This window comes from Parambassis ranga, unplaced genomic scaffold (genome assembly GCF_900634625.1).
Source record: "Parambassis ranga unplaced genomic scaffold, fParRan2.1 scaffold_219_arrow_ctg1, whole genome shotgun sequence".
Taxonomy (NCBI): domain Eukaryota; kingdom Metazoa; phylum Chordata; class Actinopteri; family Ambassidae; genus Parambassis; species Parambassis ranga.
Window position 1 is genome coordinate 23,478 of NW_021144766.1, and position 16,203 is coordinate 39,680.

The 16,203-nt window shown below is 43.0% G+C and overlaps 1 long non-coding RNA gene and 1 other non-coding gene across 2 annotated transcripts; one reads left to right on the forward strand and one right to left on the reverse strand.

Annotated features, from left to right (window-relative positions):
* The first annotated feature begins 3,318 nt into the window (after positions 1-3,318).
* Positions 3,319-3,400, forward strand: trnas-uga (transfer RNA serine (anticodon UGA)). The gene has a single exon. It is a non-coding gene; the product is annotated as a tRNA-Ser (tRNA).
* Positions 3,401-6,857: 3,457 nt separating this feature from the next.
* Positions 6,858-15,655, reverse strand: LOC114429719 (uncharacterized). Its single transcript, XR_003669895.1, has 3 exons — positions 15,625-15,655; positions 7,126-7,128; positions 6,858-7,003 (listed from the first exon to the last, which is right to left on the reverse strand). It is a non-coding gene; the product is annotated as an uncharacterized LOC114429719 (long non-coding RNA).
* Positions 15,656-16,203: the final 548 nt, after the last annotated feature.

The following is a 16,203-nucleotide window of genomic DNA, read 5'->3' on the forward strand; positions in this document are numbered from 1 at the left end:
TAACATGCTTCATACCGATGAAGTGTGATGGGATCATTCCACACGGCACACCTGATGAAGGGTTCAGAGCTCCAGTGAACAGCTACCAAATGTAAATGTAACACTCAGAACCACCTCCAGGACTTTGATCTGCTGGATTAGTCATGGAGGAACCAGGAACAGGACTCACCTGGACATGCAGCTGCTTGTCAGCCCTTTGTTCCATTATATATGAGCCAGCAGAAATGTGTGTGTATGAAAATGTCTACAGCTCCCGAATGGTTAATGCCACACTTTTGTCCAAACACTTGAATTAAAGCAGAAAGTCTGGACTTCACTCACATCTTGACTGTTTCATTTCAGCTTCAATCAGGAGGACTTCTCTGGCCTCCAGAGCTCAGCTCTGGTCCTCTGGTTCCAGCCTTGGTCCTCCACTCACTGTGATCCTTTGTTGTACCAGGTGTAGTTTTGGTGGCTACACATGTGTTCAGAAACTGTTCTGTTGTAGCAGCTGAGCTTTACTCCAATCCACTGTCACCACAAACACTTTCCCCTCTCTGTTCTTCTTCTTCCTCTGCCTCTTCTTCTTCTGTGGTGTTTTCTGGCAGCTGACATCCACACAGTGACATTTCTGCCTCCTCCTGTCTTCAGTCAGACTGTTTCTCTCACAGTCTGTAGAGAGAAGCTGACATTGTTGCACTGATTAACCTCAACCACACACACCTGTGTGAGCCGCACCATCATTCTAACAGTTCCATTGTTACACTGAGTGACAGCAAAGCAGTGAGCCCCCTGCTGGTGATCAGCTGCATGTACCAGAAGCAGACAGAGATTTCTGATATGATGTTAAAGGTGTCACAGAGGAGGATCCGACTGTCTGACCTCTGATTCTTCTGTCAGCATCAGACACATCACAGTTTGATCAGTTTTCAGATCACACACAGCAGCATCAGTAACACTGAGCAGACATTACACACTCCATCAAACACACACACACACACTGCTCACTTATAACAGGGATAATAAGTAAAGTTCTTTACAATAAATTCACATTCACATTTTATTATCACTTCACACATGGCACAGTATATATGACAGAGAGTTAAAGGTGGAATATGTAGTCAGAGTAATACCAAATATTGACACTAGGTGGCAGCACTTCAGCCTCCATCCACTGCTGCACTACCAGCACCACTCTCAGTGCTTTTTGTTTCCATTGACTGTACAACATGATTCAATCCATGTTATTTATATGAAAAACTATGTGTAGTGTTTCTATGTGTGTAGCTGACATGTTGCTCAGCTTCCATTGGACACATATACTAGATGGAAGCTGCAGCAGGATTGGCTGATGACTGATCACAGGTGTGAACAATCAGCCGGTGACGAGTGGAGCAGGAGCAGCTGCCCATGCTGCAGAGACACAAACAGCAGCAGCACTCTGTGACCCATGTCCACTCTGTGTGTCCTCCAGACAGTCTTCCTCATGTCTCTGCTCATGTCTTTATCAGGACAGCAGTCAGGTCCAGCCCTCTGGGGGATTTCTGCTCTCACTGTTTAACTCTGATTTCCTGATAGCAGCACTCACACAGCTCAATGCTGAAGAATCAGATCCTTTCATGAATATGTACTGCAGCTAATACAGCAGTAAACATTCACCCCTTCACTCACACACAAAGAAGGAGAAAAAGACCAACAACAACAACCAGGAAGTACCCAGACCATGACACTCAGTCCATGTTAGACACACAAATGTTCTCTTGCTGCCTCATATATCCACCCACTGACAGTTACCATGGTAACCAGGTCATCAGTGGTTCTGGTCATCTGTTCTGTTAGTATCTTAAGTGACTGCAGACAGTGTTGTTAGATGTGTTTATGTTTTACGAGTGTTCACAAAGTGAGAGAAACATGTATTAGCATGTTGCTAACAGACGCTAATTCCATGTTGTCTGTGTTACCTTAAAGCTAGACTCATAACCAGAGAGTAAGTACGCTTATATGAAGTTATGAGGTTAAGTTGGTTACATGTGTGACTGTGAAATGAAAATGCATTTGTTTATTTCTGAACAGAATGTTTGAGATTAGTGCAGCATATACATTGAAAATGTTTGGATGTTTGTATTTGGAATCAAAGCAGAACATAAGCAGAGAGCCAGACAAAATGGTGAACTAGAACAGAGCAAATGTACTGCTGAAAATGTCCTGAGCTCATGCGTCTTACTGTACAACAACGAGAGTGGAAAGACACACAACTGTCCTCACCGGGATTATGGCTGTAAATTGTGTGCATAGACAGAAGTTGTATGTGTCCAGGTCAGGGCAGACATTCAGCTTGTAGCTGATTGACTAACTTACTACAATGAGACATTGTTTGTGTGTTTGCTGCAGTTTGAGTTGTTGATCCCACAAATCCAAAGTGTTACTGTTCATTTGACCTGTGTGCCTGTAAGGAGACACTGAAACATGGCATCTTCTGACAGCTTTAGGAGCACCTGGACCACAACATTATATTAGACTGTGATGGAGATGCTATCCATCTGTGATATTAGCACAACAGTGATTCTTTTCCATTTGTCTAATACAATATTTAGCAGCAAAAAGACTGTTTGAGGCCTCACAAAGTGAGGAAGGTCTAAAAGTATGAACTAACCTTCAGCATGATACCTTGATGCTTCACATCAGTCTTTCTGCTTCTCTTGTGCTGTCTGACATGTACTGAAGTCTCACTTTCTGTTTGAGGAACATACTCTTCCTCACTGATCTCACAAAGTGATGAAGACTCTTCTGATGTGTTTTCAGCCTAACATGAATGAAAGGTTGATTTTTATTGTTCATGTCTTGGATGTTTAGTAGTTGTCAGATCACGGTTTGGAAGAGGCTCCACAAAGAAGAACATTTCAGTGCCTGTCTAAATGAACCATCACAGTGGACTTGTGTTTGTAATCAGCATGTCATTCACTGCCATGCAGCCAGCTGTGTAGTAATACTGCTGATAGAAGTGTCAGTGACAGCAGCAATTAATTCAAATTAAATTAATTAAAATTAGTGAGAGCAGGGAATTCTGCCTATCATTCTGGAATACTGATGTCTATACTGGAATGCTGCCACTTATTCTAGATTTCTGCTTTTCATTCTGGAATTTTGACTTTGACTTAACTTTCTGTGATAGCTGTCTGTCAAACGCAGGCTCTGGTCGGCGCAGATTTACCTTCGAATGAAATGGAAACAAGTAAAGGAGCACCAACACCAAACTGGACAGGACAACCTGGACAAGACCATGCACTCATGGACAGAACCAACCTGGGTCGTCAGACTCTTCATTGTTACCTTTTCCTAGTTGTTGTGGCCGAGTGGTTAAGGCGATGGACTTGAAATCCGTTGGGGTTTCCCCGCGCAGGTTCGAATCCTGCCAACAACGGTTCTTTTCATCTCCAAGATCACTTTATGCTCCTCCATGTCTGAGGACACAGTCCATCTGACACTTCCAAAAACTGTCATTTTAAAATTGCTGGACCGAGAGCAACTGGTGTGCAATGAGGAGGCAAAGGATAAAACGTCCCAGCACATTTCAAACCCAGTTTCACCCTGAGGCAGAGACTGCTTCACCTTAAGGACAAAACACCTGGGAAAGGCAGATCTCAAGGTACTACAATAGTCAGAATGGTTCATCATGTGGTGACCAGATGAAAAATCTCATCTCTGGCTCAAGACTTGTTGAGATAGCATAGACAGACACACTCTGAGTCTGTCCACATCAGTGTCAGTGAAGATTTCAGATTGTTTATTAAGTGTTCATCCTTGAGCTTTTCCAAACTTGTTGTGGACAGCATGCTGTTCATGTCAGGATGGCCGAGCGGTCCAAGGCGCTGCGTTCAGGTCGCAGTCTCCACTGTTTTATCTTATCTTATCTTCTCTTATCACTCTCTGACACAGTGCTCGAGTAGGATATCTAGTGGTGAATAAAATGAATTGCGGTGCGTGTTATTGGTTCATGGATTGTTTGGGATTTGGATCTCCATGCACATGCACACTAGTGTAGTCTCGTTCGACCACACATGGTTGAATGGTTTCAGGCTGACACAATAAAATACATTACACTTTCAGTTTCACTGCACGAAGTTGTTATACAAAGTGACATTTGAGGTCAGGGTGTCCGCGGGGTCTTAAAAAGTATTAAAAGTTGATGAATCAACTGTGGGAAAATGAAGGCCCTTAAAGTATTGAAAAGTCTTAATCTTAATTTGAAGCGTGTGTGCAGAACTCATACAGCCCTCTCACTGCAGCCTCACACAAACAGACAGACAGACAGGGTTTAAAGACGTTTCGCTGCTGAACAGCAGAATCCGCAGTTCAGGTGAACATGCAGCGGAGGAGCAGGATTTGTTGCTACTATGTGGGTTTTGCTAATTTGCTGTTGACCTGAATGAGTGACGATAACGAGCCGGTCATGTTCAGGGAGGGGGCGTGACGTGTTCGTAGCATCATAACAGACTGAACAGCAGGTCTGAGGACAGTGTTATCTGACCTGTGAGGTTCATCCATGAAGGCTGAGTCACTCTGACTGACAGCAGTCAGCTGGTTTAAGGAGTTATAGAACATGTTACATGACGAACGCCCATTTAAAAAGTATTGTTATTATCCTGCTATAGTGGACCATTGTCTGCCAGGATGATATCTGCATACAGCTAAAACTGTAACAGACAGAATGAAGAGTCTGTCAGCTGGAGCTCAGCTTTAGAAAGAGAGGAGACAGAGGCAGAGAGGAAGAGAGGTGAGGAAGATGAGAGAAGAGATACTGTAGCTGCATTAGAAACATGTTGAAGAAAACAAAATATATATCTCAATCACAACTATTAAATAAATAATAGTGTATATAATTTTAATCATTTTTTAATTCACATTGGCACATTGGTAAAAAAGAAAAAGAGAAAAGACCATGTTTCAGCTCTTTCTGAGCCTCGTTAGTGCAGTAGGCAGCGAGTCAGTCTCATCATCTGAAGATTGTGACTTCAACCCTCACAAGGGGCACTTGTTTTAGAGCCAGAATACAGATCACAAAGAGCACACTGTATGTTTACATGTCATCCAGGTCATGTTCATAGAGAGCGTCTGGACTTTTTTTCTTTTTTCTTTTTCAAGTTTTTCTTGAAGACGTTTCTCTGCTCCTCCAAGCAGCTTCATCAGTTCTAACTGTTTGGTGGGAAAAATGGTTTATATGTGGTGGAGGTGGGTCTGGGTGAAAGTCACTCTTCCAAGCATGTTCCTGCTTGCGTAAGTGTTCATACTAAAGTCACACTGTTTCTCAGCATAAACCACAGAATGGCCCGTACACGGAACCCGCAACCATGGCGTTATTAGCACCACGCTCTGACCAACTGAGCTGACCGGCCCTGACAAAGTTTAACACACCTGTCATTTCGTCGGAAAACAAGAAAATGATAACCCAGAATAACAGAATGTTGTTTTGTTCAGAAAGAAGTGCATTCAGACTGAAAAAGCAGCTGCAGGAGGAGAGCTGGCCCAGTTTGGTTCAGGAAGCAGTGCAGCTGTGTTCATTGATCAGCTGCAGCACGTTGGTTAGCTGAGAACAACTCAGTTTATTCAGGAGTTTACATCGAGACACCTGGACTGAAGGATTGTTTTTGAACACCACAGCAAGGACACTTTTTGAGGTTACAACTCTGACATGAAGGCATTATGTGATGTCATCAAACACACCCTACAATGTCATCATCCCGGAAACCTCCGTTGCTGCCCCCGGCTTTGTGACCATACGGGTGGACAGAGATGTGACTGGCAGCGGTAAGAAGAAGAGAGGAGGGATTGTGCTGTATGTGAGTGAACAGTGGTGCAAACCCGCACATGTCCGTGTCAAGGAGCGTCTCTGTAACCCGACTGGAAATCTGCAGTGAGCCCTGAATTTTTACATGTTCAAAATATCTGTTTGCTTCACATCTACTCATATTATTTACCATCGTTGGTGTTGAGTATGTGACAGAGCTCAGGAGGGGAGGGGAAAAGGGACAGACAATGACATTTATGTAGGCTAGAATAACAAAATCTATTGTGAATATAATATTAAATAAAACAGCTGCTTTAACATGAAAAGAAGTTGTTCACTGGCTCCTCACACAGACACATGTCAGGAGTCAGGCGTGTGCAGCTTGTTTACAGTGAGGGCAGCTACTGAGAACATGTGTTCCATTCAACCAGCATCCTGATTAAAAAGAAAGAAAGAAACTCCAAGTACTTCATGTGACCTGCGTATTCACAGCGAGCACAAATGGAAATGCTGATTAACACGCGGCAGTCTCCTAGTTTGATCCATTCTGGGACTATATTCTGACGGAGCACTGCTACATGCGCACAGACAGCACCTGAAAACACACCGTCAACATACCAGCATGGCTATAGGCTGCTGAGACCTGTCCAACAGACAGCGTGTCGCTTGACACAGTTTTCAATGCGCGCTCTCATTCCTCCGGTGCAGTACGCTCACATGTGTGTGCACGCCTGTGTGTGTGTGTGTGTGTGTGTGTGTGTGTGTGTGTCGGGGGGGGGGGGGGGGGGTGTGCTCCTGTAATACCTTTCATTCTGCTCTGTAGCCACTTAAGGTTTATATCCATTTTGATGTTGTTGTTGTCACATACACACTGTCACAAATGTGTAATTGAACGCTGGCTATCATACACAGGAAGAGGGATGCGATAGACGTGTATCCAGTGATTAGCCTGGCTGCCTCTTTAAACCCCTCTGGAAATGGTAAAAGCATTTTTGTAACTTCTATACAGATCCACAGTTTACTAAACATCGCAGATTGACACTAAGAGGCAAGAGATGGTGTAAACTAGCACACAGAAAGATGTTTTATATAGGCTACTATGAATGAGCTGAGACACTCCATAAATCATGTGTACAGGTGTACCTGAAGGGGCAGATGAAAGCTACAGACAGCAGGTCATCAGCACTAACAGAAGAGACGACTCAACAAAAAGGTACAAGACGTCGTACAATATCTGGTCTGTCAGGGAACAAACTTCTTTGTTTGCACAGACTCAATATACCCGCCCTCATTTGTGTCAGATTTTCATTGTATACATTACATAACAGTAGAATAAAGCTTGCCCACCTGATTCCTAAGACCTTCTATCAGCAGCAAATATGTAACTTGGTTGTTGGTGCATTTCTTCACTGTCAGTATACATGATTCCTTGTGGTTGCTCACCTGTGGGAAGCTTCCAAGGAATTATAGTGGTTTATTGGTTCACCCTGACAAAGAATGAGGAGGGATATAGGGGAAGATTATAGAGTTTGAGAGATGATCATGAAACAATGTAGAATATTAATGTTGGTATGGAGGAAACTTGGAGTGTGTTGATGCCCTCTTTTTGTTCTGCAGTGGCAGAGTGAATGGTCGTCAGTACAGAGCCGACCTGGAGCTTTACCAGAATATTGTTGCTGAACAGTGCTGCTGGGAAATGAAGTCCAACGACCCCGTTCTCAAACTAGTCAAACAGCAGCAGGGACACTGGGAAAGACTTGTCAGGACTAAGGTACTCGACTTGTGTTCAGTCTACAGCAGAAATATAGAATTTTTCCACATCGTCTTTTGATTGATTTAACAGGTGATTTATCTTTCTAGAATATTTTTGTGAAAATGTTACTTTTGAATTACTAGTCAGTTGGAAAAAATATTCTCCCTTGCTGTCAAAGTAAGGTAGTGGCCAATATAGAGTAAGTAATAAGAGTAATCAGAGTAAGTAATTCTCACGAAATACTAAGTGGAATCAAGAAGTATGAAAAAAAACATATAAAATAAATAATATAAAAAAACTATGAAACCTGTAGTAATATATAAAGTATAGTTCACGTGAGGAGCAATATTATCATTATTATATCAAACGGTCATTCTGCCTGTTGGCGTTTTGTTGTAGGAGGAGCAGAGAGAAACAGAAGAAACCTGACAACTGATAACAGAGGAGATGAGGCTGGAGAGGGAGAGAGAGAGAGGGAGGGAGGGAGGGAGGGAGAGAGAGGGAGAGAGAGAGGGGGGGGAGAGGGAGGAGAGAGAGGGAGAGAGAGAGAGGGGGGGGAAGAGAGAGCGAGGGAGAGAGAGAGGGGGAGAGAGAGGGAGAGGAGAGAGAGAGAGAGAGAGAGGGGGAGAGAGAGAGGAGAGGGAGAGAGAGGGAGGGAGAGAGAGAGGAGAGAGCAAGAGGGAGAGAGAGAGGGGGAGAGAGAGAGGAGAGAGCAAGAGGGAGAGAGAGAGAGGGAGAGAGAGAAGAGAGAGCAAGAGGGAGAGAGAGAGAGGGAGAGGGAGAGAGAAAGCGAGAGGAAGGGAGAGAGAGGGAGAGAGAGGGAGGGAGAGAGAGAGGAGAGAGCAAGAGGGAGAGAGAGAGAGAGAGAGCGGGAGAGAGAGAAAGGGAGAGAGAGAGAGCGAGAGGGAGAGAGGGGGGGAGAGAGAGAGAGGGAGAGAGAGAGCGAGAGGAAGGGAGAGGAGAGAGGGAGAGAGAGGGGGGGAGAGAGAGAGAGGGAGAGAGAGAGCGAGAGGAAGGGAGAGGAGAGAGGGAGAGAGCAAGAGGGAGAGAGAGAGAGAGGGAGAGAGAGAGGAGAGAGCAAGAGGGAGAGAGAGAGAGCGAGAGGGAGAGAGGGAGGGAGGGAGGGAGAGGGGGGGGAGAGGGAGGAGAGAGAGAGAAAGAACGGACAGACAAGTTATGTTACAAGTTGGGAGGCTCAGGCATTATTTTATATCTGTCATGTCAAAGTTGATCCAAATATTGAGTTGGAGTTATTAGTGTTTGTATTGCAGCAGTTTTAAATGGTGTTTTCCACTTAGGTCCATTAACTCCTATTATAATACTACATTTTAATATCAGAGCCATAACAACATGGAATCATGCATTTCTTAATGTAAGGGTTTCATTTGTGAGGACATGTCAAAGTTCATGATCATAAATTCAGCTTCACATTCTTCATTTCACTGCTTCTAAGACAAAAACATGTTCTGACCTGAAATCACAGTCAGTGATTCAAATGAAAGTGAAACATCATCAACATTTAAAGCACAAAGTTGAAGCTGCTGTCACTTCCACACACTCTGCTTCTACACACAGCACAGACTCACTGAGGAACCAGGACACAACCAGAACCCAGCATGTAGAGGCTGAGTGAATGTGGTGCTGAAGGTGTGGAGGTGGATCAGTGTGTCAGAGGAGACTCTGTAGAAGGACAGAGTGCCAGCAGGACAGTCCACATACACTGCTGCTCTGTCAGAGACAGAGGAGGAGGAGATGAATGTTCCTCTGTTATTGTGCCAGACAGAGTAACCAAGATCAGAGCAGCTCAGACTCCAGGACTGATTGTTTTCTCCAAACCTGCAGTCAACACTGTGTCCTTTCCTTCTGATTCTTCTGTAACTCACTGATATATCAACCACTCCTCTCCACTCGACCTCCCAGTAACAGCGACCAGTCAGAACATTTCTACACAGCAGCTGAGGCCTCCAGTCAAATCTGTCTGGATGATCAGGATATGGCTGCTTCTCCTCCTCCCACACACGTGTCACCTTCCTGTTGTTGTCAGACAGTTTGAGCTTTGTGTGCACTGAGTTTGTGTCGACTTCAAGTTGACAGAAATCTGATGGAGAGAAAAAGACACAGCTGCAGTTTATCATCTGACACATCTGATGGCTTCATTCTGTCTTTACTGACTGATGTGTTGTTCATTCATACAAAGTTTATCATCAGACTTTTTGTCACTAATGTTTGAATGAACAAACACACAACTATCAGCTTTGTGTTCAAACACAAACTGGATATTTGCAGCAATGTGAGTAAAGACAGACGACACATTTAGAACATGAGAAGAACAGCAGCATCAACTGTATCATTGGATAAAGAGCATCATCCAAAAGCTCCATACAGGAACATACACAACTACACTCAGACACACACACACACTCACAGACACACACACACACACACACACACACACTCACAGACACACAAACACACACACACACACACACACACACACACACACACTGATTTTCAAAATAAAAGCCTCCAAATCATTACACACCTTACTAGGCCTGGTAAACTACACACAAGCCACCCACAAATATGCAGACACACACTATACACACCTGCCAACACACAGACACACAAACATGGATTTTCAAAATAAAAGACCCTGCACAATAACAGGATATGGCTGACGTGTAGATTTTCAAAATAAAACACTTAAACATGTTTTAACATGCATTAGGGAGTGTCCCCAACCGCCCCCCCCCCCCCCACACACACACACACTTACACAGACACACACTGATTTTCAAAATAAAAGCCTCTAATTCATTACACAGCTAACTAGCGCTAGCCACCCCTACAAATTATACATCAAATCGACCGGCTCGGTCAGGACTACTACCCTCTGAGGTTTGGTAGCGATCGGATAAACGGTGTTTGAAAAAATCCAGAAAAACTGCGATCGACCCTCCCCACAGGCATCAAATCACTGTCAAACTTTGAAGGCATGGCGTTTGGGCATGCTTTCACACAGAACCTTCATTCAAAATGTAAAATGTAGATAAACATTAGACCTCTGACATATTGAGTCCCCATGTCTGTGCCACTTTTTGTTTTGACAGGCAAGCCACTTAAGCTGACCTAACCCCCCTCATAGGAAATAATGGGAAACTGGTGAGATCCCTGACAAAACCCAGCTAACTTTGGAAGCCTATCAGTCTGGCATGCCTCTACACAGAATATTCATTTCAACTGCAAACTGCTCATAAGGAGTTGGACTTTATCATACTGAGTCCTCATGTTCATGTCTTTTACCAAACTTCATAAAATAGCAGCCAAAGTCACATCCACATCTTTAGGATTCCTCCATTCAGAATGAATGGAGAAGCTTGGGGCCTATTAAACCTTATATAAAACCAATCAGAAACACTGTAAAAGCATGAAATGTCATCAGTGGCATCTTTCACATCTACCGGTGATCAGGAATGAGGTTTGGTGGTATATAATGGGGCGGACCGGCAGCAGAGTGTGGGTGAGCGCGCATTGGCCCACTCAAAATTTCTTGTGAAATTTTCTAGGTTATATAAACAATAGTTATTTCTATTTTCTTTCCTGTTTGGTTCTTCTGTCCTTATGTTCCTTTCTTTGGTTGGGATTGTTGGTGCATTATCATTGAGGGTTCTTCCTGTAGAACAGACCAAAAGTCCAGTTCATATGTTCACTGGGCCGAAGCCTCTGTCATAAAATCAATAATGTCATAATATGCCACCAGTACTGTTGTCCACAGGATGAAATCACACCTTTGAAAATGATTATTATTTATATATATTTAACATTTCACCACAAGATGGCAGCAAACATGGTCAAACTCTCACCACCCTGTTTGCCAGTGATCTGTGTTTTTTTATTGCCCATTTCTAAAATGGCAAGTGTGAGTAAGAAAAGGAAGGTTGACAGCGAAGGCCGAAGTTTCAGGACAAGTGGAAATGGAAGAAGAATGTGAGGGCAAGACATCTTGCACATTGAAACCTGTGTTGGAGCCAGACCTGCCCCCTTTACTGCAGCTGAGAGCCCAGTCTCTTCCTTCTCATCAGAGGTCCCTCGTTAATTGCGGGGTTACGTTCCAAAAATAACCCGCAAAAGGTGAAATCCGTGAAGTGATCGGCTTTATTTTTTACAGTTATTCTAGAAGCTTTAAGGCTGTGAACCCCTCACTACACACTTTATACTCCTTTCTCTCCTGTTCAAACACTGTCAGAGTTCAAGCCTTCATAAAAATAAGTCCAGTGTTACAGAATGAAACCAAAGCACAAAGCAAAATAAAAGGAAATATAATAACTGAAGATTAAACAATGGTTTGTGAAATGGAAGTTGTGGCGGCTGCACTAAAATGAATGATAAGTTAATGTGGTCTGTTCAGAGCTGTCAGTAAAAGCTTGTTTAACTGGTTTCGGCTGTCCCGCCTAACAAATGAAGAGATTGCTTCCAAAACGCTATAAATCCAGAAAAAAGTGTTTTCTTTCCAAAAAGGGTTTATATGAAACTTCTAGTTTTCATATAAACCCTCCGCCATGACAGTTGGAAAGCTGCCCCGTGATTGGTTGAATGGAAATGCTGCATTGTGCTGAAAATCAGGGTGTTTGTAGCAGATTGGGAAAAAGGGAAGAAGCGGTGCAGGGAAACATGGCGGATAACGTGTTTTGTTACTAATTGATTACAAACTTTAAACAGAGACCCCGTGTGAAACTTATTTTGGTGGTAACTCGTTTTCTTAAACAGTGGCGTTTCTCGCCCTAACCCTAACCCTAATAATGCTGCTCACAGCTCAGTGTCTCAGTGTCTTCACTCTTCAGTCCATCAGTCCAGTCTGACCCTTTGGATGAGATTCTTTGTGTCTGAGTCCTGCCTGCTTTTGGACTGTGGAGCTGTTTCTTCCTGTGTTTGGACCTTTTCAACCCTTTGTGGTCTCTTATTGGATTTTGTCTTTTGTCTGCTTTGGTTGTCTCTGTTATGTCCCAGGCTGAGGGGAAACCCACACACAGCATGTCTGCACCTCCCCACTCGTCCCCACTCTCAGATCGGCAGCTACACAGGCTGGTTTCAGTGTTAGGCTGCAGTTCATGAACTCAGAGCTGAGCAGTGCCCAAACAAACACAGAGACACTACAACACACTAAAGCTCCCTAACAAGAGAAAAAAGGAAAACCAATGACAAAGCTGGAACCTAAAACTCCTGCTGGGGAGTAATAAACTCCAGTAAACACCAAAGAAATCCAACCGCCGAGGCTGCGCTACAACAGCTCTGATGGACTGATAGAACACTGACTCATGCACAATAACATGAGGAAAGACTGAGTCAAACTTACACTTCCTCAGCCCAGGTTTTAACCTCTGCTCTCCACCATGCTCCACCCTGCAGGAAGAAACACAGTCAGAATGATTTTCTAACCAACATGAGTCCAAACTGCTGATCAACATGAAGCAGAGTTCCTCAGTTTGTCAGAGACACACAAACAGACTGAAACTCATCTGTGTCGACTCCAGAAGAGTCTCTCCTGATCTGCTCTGTGTTTATTCATGTCCTCCATTCTGTGAAATATTGCTCTCTGTCAGTGCTTTACTGTAAAATCCTCTTCATGCAGCAACAGTGTAGGTTTGATCTCAGCATTGTGCATTTATCCAAAGCAGCAAACAAGCCACACTGTCTCTGACTGTTTGTTCCTTTCACTCTATATGCAAACACAAGCCTGGTTCACATGTGTCATGGATGGAAGAGTTTCTGACACACTTCAAATAAATACATTCACTCATGTCTGTGTGTAGTTTTTACAGTGATAATATTGTAGTGTCTCCCTGCTCTCTGTCTCTGACTGAAGGAACTCCTCCTTCTACCATTGTGTTGTTGTCTCCTCTGAAGCTTCACATATGGATTGTTTCAGGAACATTTGTTTGTGGAAATAATTCAGTGGTTCTTACAGCTGAGGACATTAATAAGAAGGGCATCATTTAGTATTTGATCTGCACTAAGTGTGACTGAAAATCAGTCTGTTTGTATTTTGACATGAAGAACGTGTATAAAGAAAAGTGAAGTTAACATGATGGACACTTAATGATGGAGGAAGATGAACATCAGGGATCAGTGATTATTTCTTCTCTGCAGTTTCAGTCCATCCATCAACAGCTGTGGATATATGAGCTAAACTGACAGACTGAGGAGGACTCATGCTCTGTGGTCTCTGTGTACCTGAGAGTCTTCAGACTACAATCTGGACTGTTGAGTAAAGCAGACAGCAGCTTCACTCCTGAGTCTCCTGGATGATTGTAGCTCAGGTCCAGCTCTCTCAGATAGGAGGGGTTGGAGGTCAGAGCCGAGGCCAGAGAAGCACAGCCCTCCTGTGTGATCAGACAACCTGACAGACTGGAGGAACAAAACATGTCATGAACTCAAGAAGAAAGAAGGAAAATCCAACAGATCTTCAACATGAACATGAAGCAGAATTTAACTGATGATCAAAAAGCTGGATCCTGACCTGAGAGTCTCCAGTCTGCAGTCTGGACCCCCTAATCCGTGAGACAGCTGCTTCACTCCTGAATCCTGCAGGTCGTTATTATCCAGATCCAGCTCTCTCAGACTAGAGGACTGGGAGCTGAGGACTGAGGACAGAGCTTCACAGCTTCTCTCTGAGAGGTTACAGCTGCTCAGACTGAAAGAAATGCAAATTAGTTGTTATTAATGAATGAATGGAAATTTGTTGTGAATAATGACAATAAAGATATTTTTACTTGTGTAGAATTCAGTGCACATTAGTGTCAATCTGAAAGCCTCCACATGTCAACACATGAACTGCATGTAGAAAAGCTTCAAACATAATGTTAAGGTATGCATTTAAATGATCAACAACCAGATCCTGACCTCAGTGATTCCAGACCACAGTCAGCACTCTCCAGTCCAGCACAAAGAAGCTTCACTCCTGAATCCTGCAGGTCATTATTATCCAGGTCCAGCTCTCTGAGACTAGAGGACTGGGAGCTGAGGACTGAGGACAGAGCTTCACAGCTTCTCTCTGAGAGGTTACAGCTGCTCAGCCTGAAAGAAATGAAATGTGTACATTTAACAATACTGAATAATTGTAACAAGTAGAGCAGTGCAATGAAAAAAACAATTCTACAACATGAAAGGACACTATTGTCTAAGCTTAGTAATGTCAGTGGTTATAATTTGTGAATTATGTTTGTACATTTTTTATTATTAATCATCTGTCATTTCTATGGCAGAGAACAGGAATCAGCCAATCAGAAAAAAAATGTATTGTTGCCAGGTGAGGTCTGAGATTCAGCTGCAAGCACACCGTGCAGCAGACGTTATGGCATATAGGGCAGGCCAGGAGTGAGAGACAGGGAGCGGGTTTCCTTCTATATTGATCCTCCCTTTGTGTTTCAGTCACTTCATGTGAACTGATTGTGTGCTGATCAACACAAGCAGACACATCAGCACAGATTCATGTGAACTAAGTTACCTGTTGTGCAGCTTTTTTTGGAGGCTTTGGGTAATCTGTTTCTAATCTGTTTAATCTGATCTGTTCTGTGAAGTCTCTAAAACCTGACAGTGCAGCTGATGGCCTCATTGGGAATACAGTGAAACAGAAATGTGGTTTTTGTGGTTAAAGTCATGGTGGCACAGAGGTAGACAGTAACAGATGTAAACATTTTGTTCTAATAACCTGTTAGTGTAGTGCCACCATGAGGCTGACAGAACTGTTTCATTTTCAGTTGGTTTTATATTTGTCATCATGGCTTAAAATAAATAAGGAGTTATTGAATCTCTCAGTGATAGTTGTTGAGTTAACCCTTTACTTCTGTCAGTATAATAGCTGTTGAAATCCACCAGAATGCAGGAAATGGCTTCTACTTCATCCAAAATGTTCTGGGGGAGGTAACTCTGATACTTTTCCACATTAAAACCATACAGCCTGTCCTTATTAGCTTTAGATATGATTCCAGCCTCAGACCTTTATGGTGTATTTCCAGGCTATTCTTTAAGGTCAGTGACTTCATATTGTTCATCTTCAGCAGTTTCTGTTTCATAACTTCCTAATGTTCAAAGGTTTTCTACTTTTCACAATAAAACAGCTTCATCTATTCAAAGTGTTTCAGCAACTTAAATTCAGACTGCAGATTCTCCAGCAATTCAGAGCAATCCTTCACATCATTCAGAGCAATGCTTCAGCTGCAGCAACCAAACTCACATTTTCTGCAGGAAATGCTTTCTAGTTAACTTTGTGTTCATAGTGTGTCAATTCATATTTTCGTCTGTTTAATGAGTTGCAGTTTAATGTTATAGATGTACTTGCACAATCCATCATCATTTAATCTCTTGAGTGAAGCCTACATCTAGAAGGTTCATTCCTAAATGTGTTTTGTTTGTAACCCAGTTTAAAATCCCCACATGTTTTAATGAGTGTTGATCATTTCAGTTCAAGTTTAAATGTGTAAGCATTTAAAATGTGATTTCAAAGGGTAAAAAAGTGTTACATGTTTGTTGGTTATGTTAAAGAATGTTGCTGAAAGATGTCCCACCAGCATAGATGGGGTTAATAACAAGTGACAGGACCGTGAGCACAGTGTGACACAGACTAGGAGAGGTGTGTCGGAGAAACATGTGTAACACAGAGATTTTCTGTCTTCATTTCTAAGTTAGC